Source organism: Neophocaena asiaeorientalis, unplaced genomic scaffold, assembly GCF_003031525.2.
Source record: "Neophocaena asiaeorientalis asiaeorientalis breed wild unplaced genomic scaffold, Neophocaena_asiaeorientalis_V1.1 scaffold11, whole genome shotgun sequence".
Taxonomy (NCBI): domain Eukaryota; kingdom Metazoa; phylum Chordata; class Mammalia; order Artiodactyla; family Phocoenidae; genus Neophocaena; species Neophocaena asiaeorientalis.
In genome coordinates, this window is record NW_020173124.1 from 5900440 (window position 1) to 5910804 (window position 10365).

A 10365-nucleotide genomic window follows, 5' to 3' on the forward strand; every position below is an offset into this window, starting at 1 on the left:
CTTTCACCTCAAAAGTAGCAAGAAACATAACTCTATTTACAGATTTTTATAAAGGAAAACATGAAACATAAAAGCAAAAATCATGTTTCCTTTGTGCCATTATGACAACTTTGTATCTTTTGTCTTCCTGGGATTAATTACCCATCTCGCCCCCTTGCATCTGCTTCCTAGATGTGTCACAGACTTAGTCAAGCCTCTCTTGCTATAATGAAGAGGAAAAACAAACAAACAAAAAAACCACGTCACTGTATTTTTCTGAAATTAGACTTTCATTGGAGACCATCTTATTTCCCCAACCATTAAAGAATACTTCCTTGGTCTCAATTTTTTTCTCTTTGATTTTTGATCTGTCAGTTAAAATTGGTGAGCCAAATGAATATTTCAATTTGAATAATTTAAAAATGTTTGATTCCAGCCTTCTTCATAGATAAAATTAATTTCGAAATAGCATTATTGAAACCAGGCATTCTTTCTAAACTAAGAATTCCAGATGTTTTTAGTTGCTGCCTATGACATTTCCACAATCAGAATAAATTGTGTTTCCTGAGTAATGTAATAGATAGAAGTGCTGAATAAATCTCGTGCAGTTGAGATGACAAAATTAACATGCTGATGACATTTTAATGTTTCAATATAATCAAGGGGGCATGGATCATGCCTCCACCAGTTCTAATATTATTCTATTCTTTAATCTTTTTCCAAGACAAAATAAAATATAGATAGATTTCAGAAAGTATATAAGCAGAGTGTGCTTCAGTCTTCAGGCGAGCTGTTTAGGATGCATCTGAAATGCTATTTAGGTTCAGCTTTGCCAGTAGATATTTTACCAAAGCAATTGAGTTATAAATAAAAATCCTGGATTGATTAAAAAAATATTTTGTTGTTCTCTCTCTGAAGGTTGCTGTTGATGTTTCTGCTACAATTACCATATTTAGGCAGAAAATTTGCTGATTTGAACAGGGAAATCAATATATCTTGATTGGATCCAAAAAACAACTGCTATTCACCTAGCCTCACAAAAATATGTAAGCAAATAAATACATACATACATAAACTTCTTAGAGGCAAAATAAGCAACAAAAGACAAATAACTGGGCTTCCCTGGTGGCGCAGTGGTTAAGAGTCCGCCTGCCGATGCAGGGGACACGCGTTTGTGCCCCGGTCCGGGAAGATCCCACATGCCGCGGAGCGGCTGGGCCCGTGAGCCATGGCCGCTGAGCCTGCGCGTCCGGAGCCTGTGCTCCGCAACGCGAGAGGCCGCAACAGTGAGAGGCCCGCGTACCACAAAAAAAAAACAACAACAAAAGACAAATGACTGGTAATCATAAAAATATGAACGGTACATTTTTTTTCTAACAGTGTAATGCAAACTGAAATCTTAGAGCCCAATTCTTCCCTGGAGGAAACAATAACCTGACTACACAAGTGGGTTAAAGATCCATGTTGAATGTTGAAAAAGTTGGATAGTCCTTGCTCAGTGGCATAGGAGAGGAGAAGAAAAGACAACAAGATGGAATGGCAATACTTCTTTCCTCATCCTCCCCTGGAGAGGGTGGTGATGACAGGCTAAATGAGAACAATAAGCAGTGATGGCCTTGCCAGGAGTCAGGTGTAGATGGAAATGGACGACACAAGATAAGTGGTTTCTTGGCCACTCGTGTTCACTATAAAACAATTAAAGAATGAAGACTTATTGCTAAACAGTAGTTTTCAATCTAATATTTAATTGTACACCGCTTTATTTTTCAGGCAAAATCTCATTCAAAGACATACTAAACTGATAAGAGAAGAACTCCCTGAGTAGAGCAGGGGCCTACTGGTTGGCCCTGATGTGGTTTCCTAGAGGACAATATTAAACTTGCCACTACAGATTCACCTAAAAACATGGAAGAGGCACAATTTTTCCCCAAGATTATTTTTCCAACATATTTTTCTATTTCAATCACTGCCAACAAATTGATCTCTCTAAGACATACATTGATACAATTTTTCAGTACTTCTACCTTTCTTACCTCTACCCCAATTCAGAGGATGACAACAAGGCCACTTATGCCAGGCCTCTGCTTAACCTATTTTCCATGTGTTCTCTGTGTCAGAGTGGATGATTTCAGCTGCAATGAAAAGAAACCCTATTCTGAGTGGCTTCAGTTATGAAGAAATTGATTTTTCCTGCCCTAGCATTAGGGCATGTCCAAGCCGGACAGGTAGAATGGCTTAAGGACGTCATCAGTGGACTTAATTCTCCGATCTCTCTGGTTTATTGTCCCATGCCTGTTTCTCCTAGTAGTCCTAAGATGGCTGACAAAAGTAACTGGGGCTCCTCTTGTTCATCTTTAGCAGGAAAGAGAAAGAGAGAAAGAGAGAGAGGAGGGGGAGGAAGAGGAAGAGAAGGAGGAGCAAGGGAGGAAGGGGGAGGGGAGGAAGAAAAAAGAAAGGGAAGAGGAGAAAGAGGAAGAAGAAAAAGAAGAAGAGTAGGAGCAAGAGGTAAAGGAGGAGAAGAAGGCAGGGAGAGAGGGAGGGAGGAAGGGGAGAGAGCCAGTCTCTAACCATCTAACCATGGAATGAATATAAGCCTTACTTAGTCTTGTTGCCCCAATCTCAGAACAATCTACGGTTGGCAAGAGAAGACTGAGAGTCAGTTGGCTGAGGGAGAGGAAGGGGGGGCATTTTGTGAAGGCATCTGTGTGTTTCTACCACTACTGAAGTCTGTCCTGACAACTGAAGTCTGTCTCACAATCCCAAATCTGGTGGTCTAATAGAATAATCCATGCTTAACTGCCAAGATAAGTATTCAGAGAGGCTGAATACTGAACCTGAACAACACCTCTGACAGCAGAGACTGCATTAACATGGCTATTTTGTTTCTGTCTCAGCTAGGGGGCATTATGAAGTATATCAAGTATATCATTCAAAAAAGTGGGCTTTAATGTCGCACACAAGGGATCCAAGTATGTAACGTACAATTGTGTTCATTTCTCTCTCTCTCTCTCTCTCTCTCTCTCTCTCTGTCCCCTGAGATATCTTGAAGGAATGAGTGTACTCATACGTTGACCCATTCTGGCTGAGAAATCTCCAGAATGTACTGTTTTACACAAACAACTTAGCACCCGTCCCAGGCATCTACAAAAGCACTCCAAGCTGTCAGCTGATTTAGCAGATTGACGGCTCTAAAAACCTCCCAAAGCTAAGATCTGAGGTTCCTTGGTGGAGGTATGGTCAAAGGACGTCTCTCTTCTAATCTTGCTTATTGAATTTGAAAACTCCATAGCTTTTTCTGGTAAGAAAGCTGCTGAAAAGAGAACTGTTATAGAAATGAGATAAAAGAAAAGAATGAAAAAAGTTTAAAATAAAGATAAATGTAAGCTAACTTTTCATTTCAACACATTGACAAAAACTAAATATATTTTTACTGAAAAATTGGGGGAGGGTCTGTTTTACATAATTTCTAACCTCAGAATACTTCTAACCACTATTGCAGTCCCCTAGTACTTTACTTTCACTAAAAGAAAAGTAGTAATTCAGAGTACTCTGAGCTTGTTTCAATGAGAATGGTACAGCTGTTCACTTTTCTTTCATTAAAAAGTGAATTATTAGTGCATTTCTGTTATTAGGGTCAATGCAAATTGAATTTTTGATGGGGATAGAATTTCTTATGGTTACTGTCATTCTTTCAGGCACCTTCAAATAGAGTCCTGAACTGTCCAAGAACCCCACTGCATAAAACCATATAGATCTCTGGACTTTCTCAAGCTTCTGTGCCCCCTAAAATCAATTTGTTTGTGTGTACTCTTTCTGCTACATGATAGTATGTGTTTAGGGATTAAACTTAATTATAAATAAATTTTTAAATAATAATTTCTAAAACTATTAACATAAGACTAAGGTAATACATTGCTCTTCTGATAAAATGTAATGCCTTATCAAGACAAAATGTAGAAATTCCCGGATGGCTCTCCAACAAAAATTTTTACAGTAGACATTTTAGAGACATTTTGGTAGGAGAGTGAGAAAAATATTTCAATAGACACATTCCTTAAATTATGCCACTTAAGCATTGCCTACATTGTCTACATGTTAATCTGGTTTACAAAAGAAGATTTCAAGATGATTACTCTCAATTCATTTTTACATTTCTTATTCAAAAAAGCATTTTGAATATTGGAAGGAGTATTAGATTTGGGGGCTCTTTAGTCTCACACTGGTTGCAAGATTTTGGCCAAAGTATTTGAAATTTTTAACTTGTCGTTTCCTTGTAAATGGAATAAGTGACCCCAGGAGGGTCTTACTGTATGGATTAAGTAAGAGAGTAAACAACAAATTCAAATACAAACATGCCTCAAGGGGCAAAGAGGTAAGAGCACATATAAAGAAGTTTAAGTCATGGTTTCCAGTCAAGAAAGAGACATTAGACACAAACTGGGATATTTTCTCAGCTTTTTTTTTTTTTTTTGCGGTACGCAGGCCTCTCACTGTTGTGGCCTCTCCCGTTGTGGAGCACAGGCTCCGGAAGCGCAGGCTCAGAGGCCATGGCTCACGGGCCCAGCCGCTCCACGGCATGTGGGATCTTCCCGGACCAGGGCACGAACCCGCGTCCCCTGCATCAGCAGGCGGACTCTCAATCACTGCGCCACCAGGGAAGCCCCCAAACTGGGATATTTTGAGAAGGATTTACGTGACATAGCCTACAAGACAGCCCACAATGAGCTTTGCCACACTGTATTCTTGTGCTTGTGTAGTCGCCTCTTATATTGAGCAGATGTGTCATCCAATGAATCCAATAGGATATGGTAGAATTGGCGATGTGACATCCGAGGCCAGGTCATAGGACATTGGGTCTTCCACCTTGCACTCTCTCGGATTATTCACTCTGGGAAAACTAGCTGCCATGTTGGGAGGATGCTCAGACCAGCCTGTGGAGAGTTCCACGTGGCAAGGAACTGAGGTCTCTTGACAACAGCCAGCATCAACTTGCCAGCCATGTGGGTGAGCCACCTTAGCAGCAGATCTTCCAGCTCCAGTCAGGCCTTCAGATGACTATTGTCCCTGCCAACACCACGACTGCAACCTCACGAGAGACCCTGAGCCAGGACTACCTGTCAGGAACCGTGGACGGTCTAAGATTTTACCCTACTTGCCAACAAACACATCAGCCTGCCTCATTTTCATGGATACTTGCACAAGAAACAATGTTCCTGGGTTAAAGACAAAGAGCTCTATTATTCAGAGCAGGAAGAATAACCACAGTATTAGCATTTTCTTGCACTAGTTTGAGTCTTAATTCCCACAGAGCAATGTGAACAAGGCCAGCTGACACCTGCACATACAGAGGACTGCATTACCTGACAGGAACCTGAGCTTACAAGTCTTTTATAATGGACAGTAAGGATGCCTATATTTGCTTAAGTGAGAGATAGAATATCTATCTTCCAAGGCAGATCACTCTATAAACATACTTGAAGAGACAGCTTAGATTAAAGGCAATCAGTGATTTTCTCTCAATAAATGCAGAAATGTGAGGTAACTATGGAGAACTGTCTTTCAAATCTACCCAGCTTAACCACACCTGAATTCCTGACCCATATAAACTGTGAGATAAAAATTGTTTATTACTGTTTTAAGCTTAGAGTTTTGAGGTAATTTGTTACACAGTAACAGATAACAAATATAACTGGTTTACAAAAGAGGAAAAACCGAACTGGAAATCAGTAATTATTAAGTAATAACTAATTGCTAAGGAATATTTAGGGACTCTAGGACTAGCGGCAGTAGCATTGTTACCACACCAAAAACTGAAGAGATGATGGAGGAAAAGCTCACTGAAACCAGAGGAAAGCAAGAATCACATAGAAGAGGCCATCATTCAATGAGGGGTAACCTTTAGCTAAGGCAGGAGACCTTTCAGGGAGTTTATCCAGGAGAATAAATACCCTGACTTCTCTCTTCTTTTTTCCCCCCCATTTACCCACTGGCTAAAACCAAATGGACAGCAGAGGAATGGAAGTCCTGCTGATGTCATTCATACAGGTGAGCCCCCCAAGCAGAGAAGGACAGAAAGTGAATCTGGGGAGCAAACAGAAGATATCCTGTATAATCTGCAAATAAGAGAGCGAATGCATACCTCTTCTAACAGGGAAAGTTTCTACCCAGTACTAAATGGTTGTTATGTGGTTATTCAGTTGGAAATGCAGGAATTTGAGAAGCATCACTGGGGGTAGGAGGTGGAGGGAGGGACTTGAACAATAGGCAAAAGTGAATAAGCAACTGCATGGAGACTCTGCCCAGGGTCAGCAATAGAAAGTCTTACTATGTAAACTCATTGCAGTCAAGCTCAACAACACTTCCTCTGCCCACCTTGTGTTCTCCTCAGTGTCAGAGCCAAAAGTGGAGACGTTAGATTCCCTCAACCCAAATTCCTGACTGGGTTCCATACCTTCTCCATAGCCACGACTTGTAGATAAGTAAAGCTCTTTTGCATGTTGTAATTGGATGCAGGCTACCAATAGTCAATTTGTGGTATAGGTAAAAGTGCTTTGTAAATTATCATACAGAACACAAAATAAAGTGAAACACTGTGAATCCTATTTACAAAAAGACCATTTGTCAATTTATAAAAGTCTTTAAAAGCAATCAATGTCTTTGCACGATTTCTAGGAATTCAACAACATTGGATTTCTAACTAGTGTTTAAATTTAATTTAGACTTACTTGTATCTACAATTCATACTCAGGATCAAAGGGGTTGATAGATTTATTAAATCTACCAAAATTCACTAAATTTTTACAAGATATACTAAGACGTAACTACAAAGTAGAAACCATACAATTCTCTATAAAACAAATATGAACAGTTTGATCATTCTGACCAATAATTTAGAAAATATATAACTCCATCCATAAAAAGGAGATAATAATTTTAATGTAAAATAGGATTTATTAATAAAAACACTATTAGATTAAGATAATAGTAGGCAACAGGATATTAACTAACAATCCACCGAATAAACTAAACCATAAAATAAGCCAAAAAATGATCAACATGCTTATCGTCAAATAAATATGAAAAGGAAAAGATAAAAACTTCAATTAAGTAAACTTTTGGTTGGACTACATGTTAATACGGACTTTCTAGAATGCTCTTGGGCAATGTGTAGTAAGAATTTTGTAAAAGATGTTTTAATTTGATGTAAAATTCCATTGATAGAAATTTATTTTAAGGAAATAATCAGATATTTGAGAAAGATGTATACAGAAGGATGCATATCAAATAATTGTTTCTGATATTATATTAACAAAATATTAACAAATATTAACAAAAGTATTTGGAAACATCTCAAACACCAGTTAAAAAATGATATATCAAATTCCCATACACCCATAATTTTGAATATTACTTGACTATTAAAATGAGATATTCAAACAGATTTTCATAATTTGGGGATGTTCTCACAGTATGATAATGAAACAAAATAGAGACAAGATTGTATGCTGTATGATTGCAAATATATTAAATATTCATGTATATATGACTGAAAGGAAATATGCCAAAATATAAATATTAATTAGAAGAGGATATCAATGTTTAGAAGGATTATAAGTGATATTATTTTACTCTTTATACTTTCTGTATTTCCCAGTCTTTCCAGTAATTATGAATATTATTAACTTTTCAAATGCTCTTTGTCCTTATTTAAAAAGCCCTAATGAGCAAATATTGGCCAAGTGAATAACATAAATACACACTAAAATACCTTCTATGTACTGTCAAAACAGTCTCCTAACCTACTATTAAGAAAGGGGTTTTATAATAGAAATTACTGTGTACTTTTTTTATGACTCTATTACTAAAGGTCATCAATCATATCCGTGACTTTTCACCACACAAAAGAATATATACGTTGAATTCAGGCCAAGTGATTACTAACTTGTGTTTTAGAGTAACGATTCATGCCAAGTGATTGGTAACTGATATTTCAGAATGAAAATTCAGGGAATTCAAAGTGATAGGTTTCACTATAATTGTAACTTGGCCTTTTCCACCTCATGAGTGGATTGGCCCTTAAAGTCCTGCTTAAACACAAGCTGAATGATGTGTAATCATCCTAGGGAAGGGTTTGTAGGCAGCACAGTCTTTACTATCCTGGAAGAGGGAAGGAAGATGAAGAAATATGTTTGTGCTAAGACAATTCTTCTTCACATCTTTGTTTCTTTGATGAAATGAAACGATGGAAGGATATTTTCATTTTATATTACAAACACAGTAAAACCTGAAGGCTACAGAATCCTTGACTTTCAGTTTAATAATCTTAGTTTTCTATAAATCTCTTAAACACTAGTCATGGTAAACTTTTCATAATACTCAACAAACAGCTACTTGAAAGTGTTCATTTCAATTATCTAAGGAATATTTCCTATTTTGTATATCTGATTGACTAACCAATAGCACAAAACACAATGTGATCAACTCTTACCTGAACTGTTTCAATAGGCTCTTAACTGTTGTCTCATGCCCTGCTTTAATTTCTTCTCCATGTTGACTTCAACATTACTTGCTGAAAAATAAAAGCAAAAATAAAACAAACATGAATTATGTTTTCCTTGCCCTCAAAATTCCTTAGCATGGCATTCAAGGCTCTTCAGAATATGCTTCAGCTGACCTCCTTGCCATTTTCTGTACATGCCATGAATACTCCCACCTCCACAAGTTTATATCTGCTCTCCACTCATATTCCCCCTGGAATCTTGTAGGACTCTGCCTATACTTCCAGTGTCACACTTCACTCATTTTCCCATTTTTTTCCCTCCTCATTCTGTTTTGCCCTTTAGATTGCAGGCAGTTAAGATACTTTTCCTTGAGTTCTCTAACTTGGCAGGATTTTCCATAGTGCTTTGTATAGAGTTTGCTTTTACTAACTGTTGAATGAACAAAAGGCCAGCTGTTGACCAAACTCAAAATTCTATTTCAAACGAGTATGTAGATCACTGCACGTATGATTCTCCATGTGTCTGAAACCTTGGTTCCAGAGAGTCACTTTCCTCTGCACTGCTGTGTACCAGTGTGGTATCTGTAAGGTTACCGTCTTTCCCCATAACATTATGACTCTAGCACCTCCTTCAGACACTCTATCTAATTATGACTTTATAAAAATATATTAACTCATGGACATTTAAAAAATAATTTATATGTACCAGTTCTTTCAAATGCGGACTAAAGGAACTGAAAAATAATCATTCTTCATAAATCTGTCTCTCCTTCCTTTTTCCTTTGAACAAATAATTACTGTGCAACTCCTAGGTTCCAGGCATTGTGCTAGGTAGGCACCAGGGACATAGCGCCCAATAAGGCAGATGCAGTCCTTGAGCGGTGATGGACCTCTCAGGCATGCAAAAGCAGATATGAGAGAAAGACTTTCTTTTTCATTCATTGCAACTGCATTAAGTGCTAGGAAGAAATAGATTCTCTTAGGGGAAAGTTTATTTGGAAAACCTACCAAATTGGGGTAGTTAAGGAAGGTCTTCAAAGAAAGCTCACATTTCAGCTGAGATTTACAGAATGGATAGCAATCAATGCAATAAAAACCAAGCAGGAATTATCCCAGCTAGAAAGAACAAAGGCCCTAAGGTTCTTGCACTCGAAGTGCAAAGGCCCTGAGGTTGGAAGAGATATGAAGAAATGGAAGAAGGCCAATATGGCTAGAATGCAAAGAGGGAGTAGGATTTATCCAAGAAAAATGAGGCTGCAATACCTCCCTGAGAGTTGCTCTATTATTGCTATTAATGATAAAGAATGGATGCAGTAAGACAACAAGGATTGTAGCCTGGTGACTAATTCCAGCCGACTTCCACTTTCTTAGCATGATAAATGAGAACAGAGCCTTCGGATAGGACATCTCTGCATTTCCACATCCTTGACCAACCGATCCTGCAAAGTTACTGGGCCAGAAGTGGGTGGGGGTAGCTTTCAAATATACGTCTTCCATCTTGATTTAGAAAACCTTGTTAATAGATTCTTTATAAAGAACCCATAGCAAAGAACTTAGATTCCTTCACTTGAACTTTCAAATTATTTTCATAAAAAATGGAAGCAGTAGAAAGACGAAACTAGTAAGTCAGAGAATTATAAGGTAGAGACCCTTAAAAGAGAAGAAGCACTGCAAATTTTAAAATCCAAGCAAGTATTAGCCACCACAGAAATAATCTTGTAACTCAGGCAAACTAAATTTGGTTAAAGGAAATACTTTTTTCTTAATGTGCTTCCTAGTAACCATTTATTTCTCTAACTTTTTAAAAACAAATTCCAGAGTTGCTCCATCTTTAAAAGTTTACAAATTAGCTTTGCAAAAATATGTGACGGAAAAGGATTTGAAAA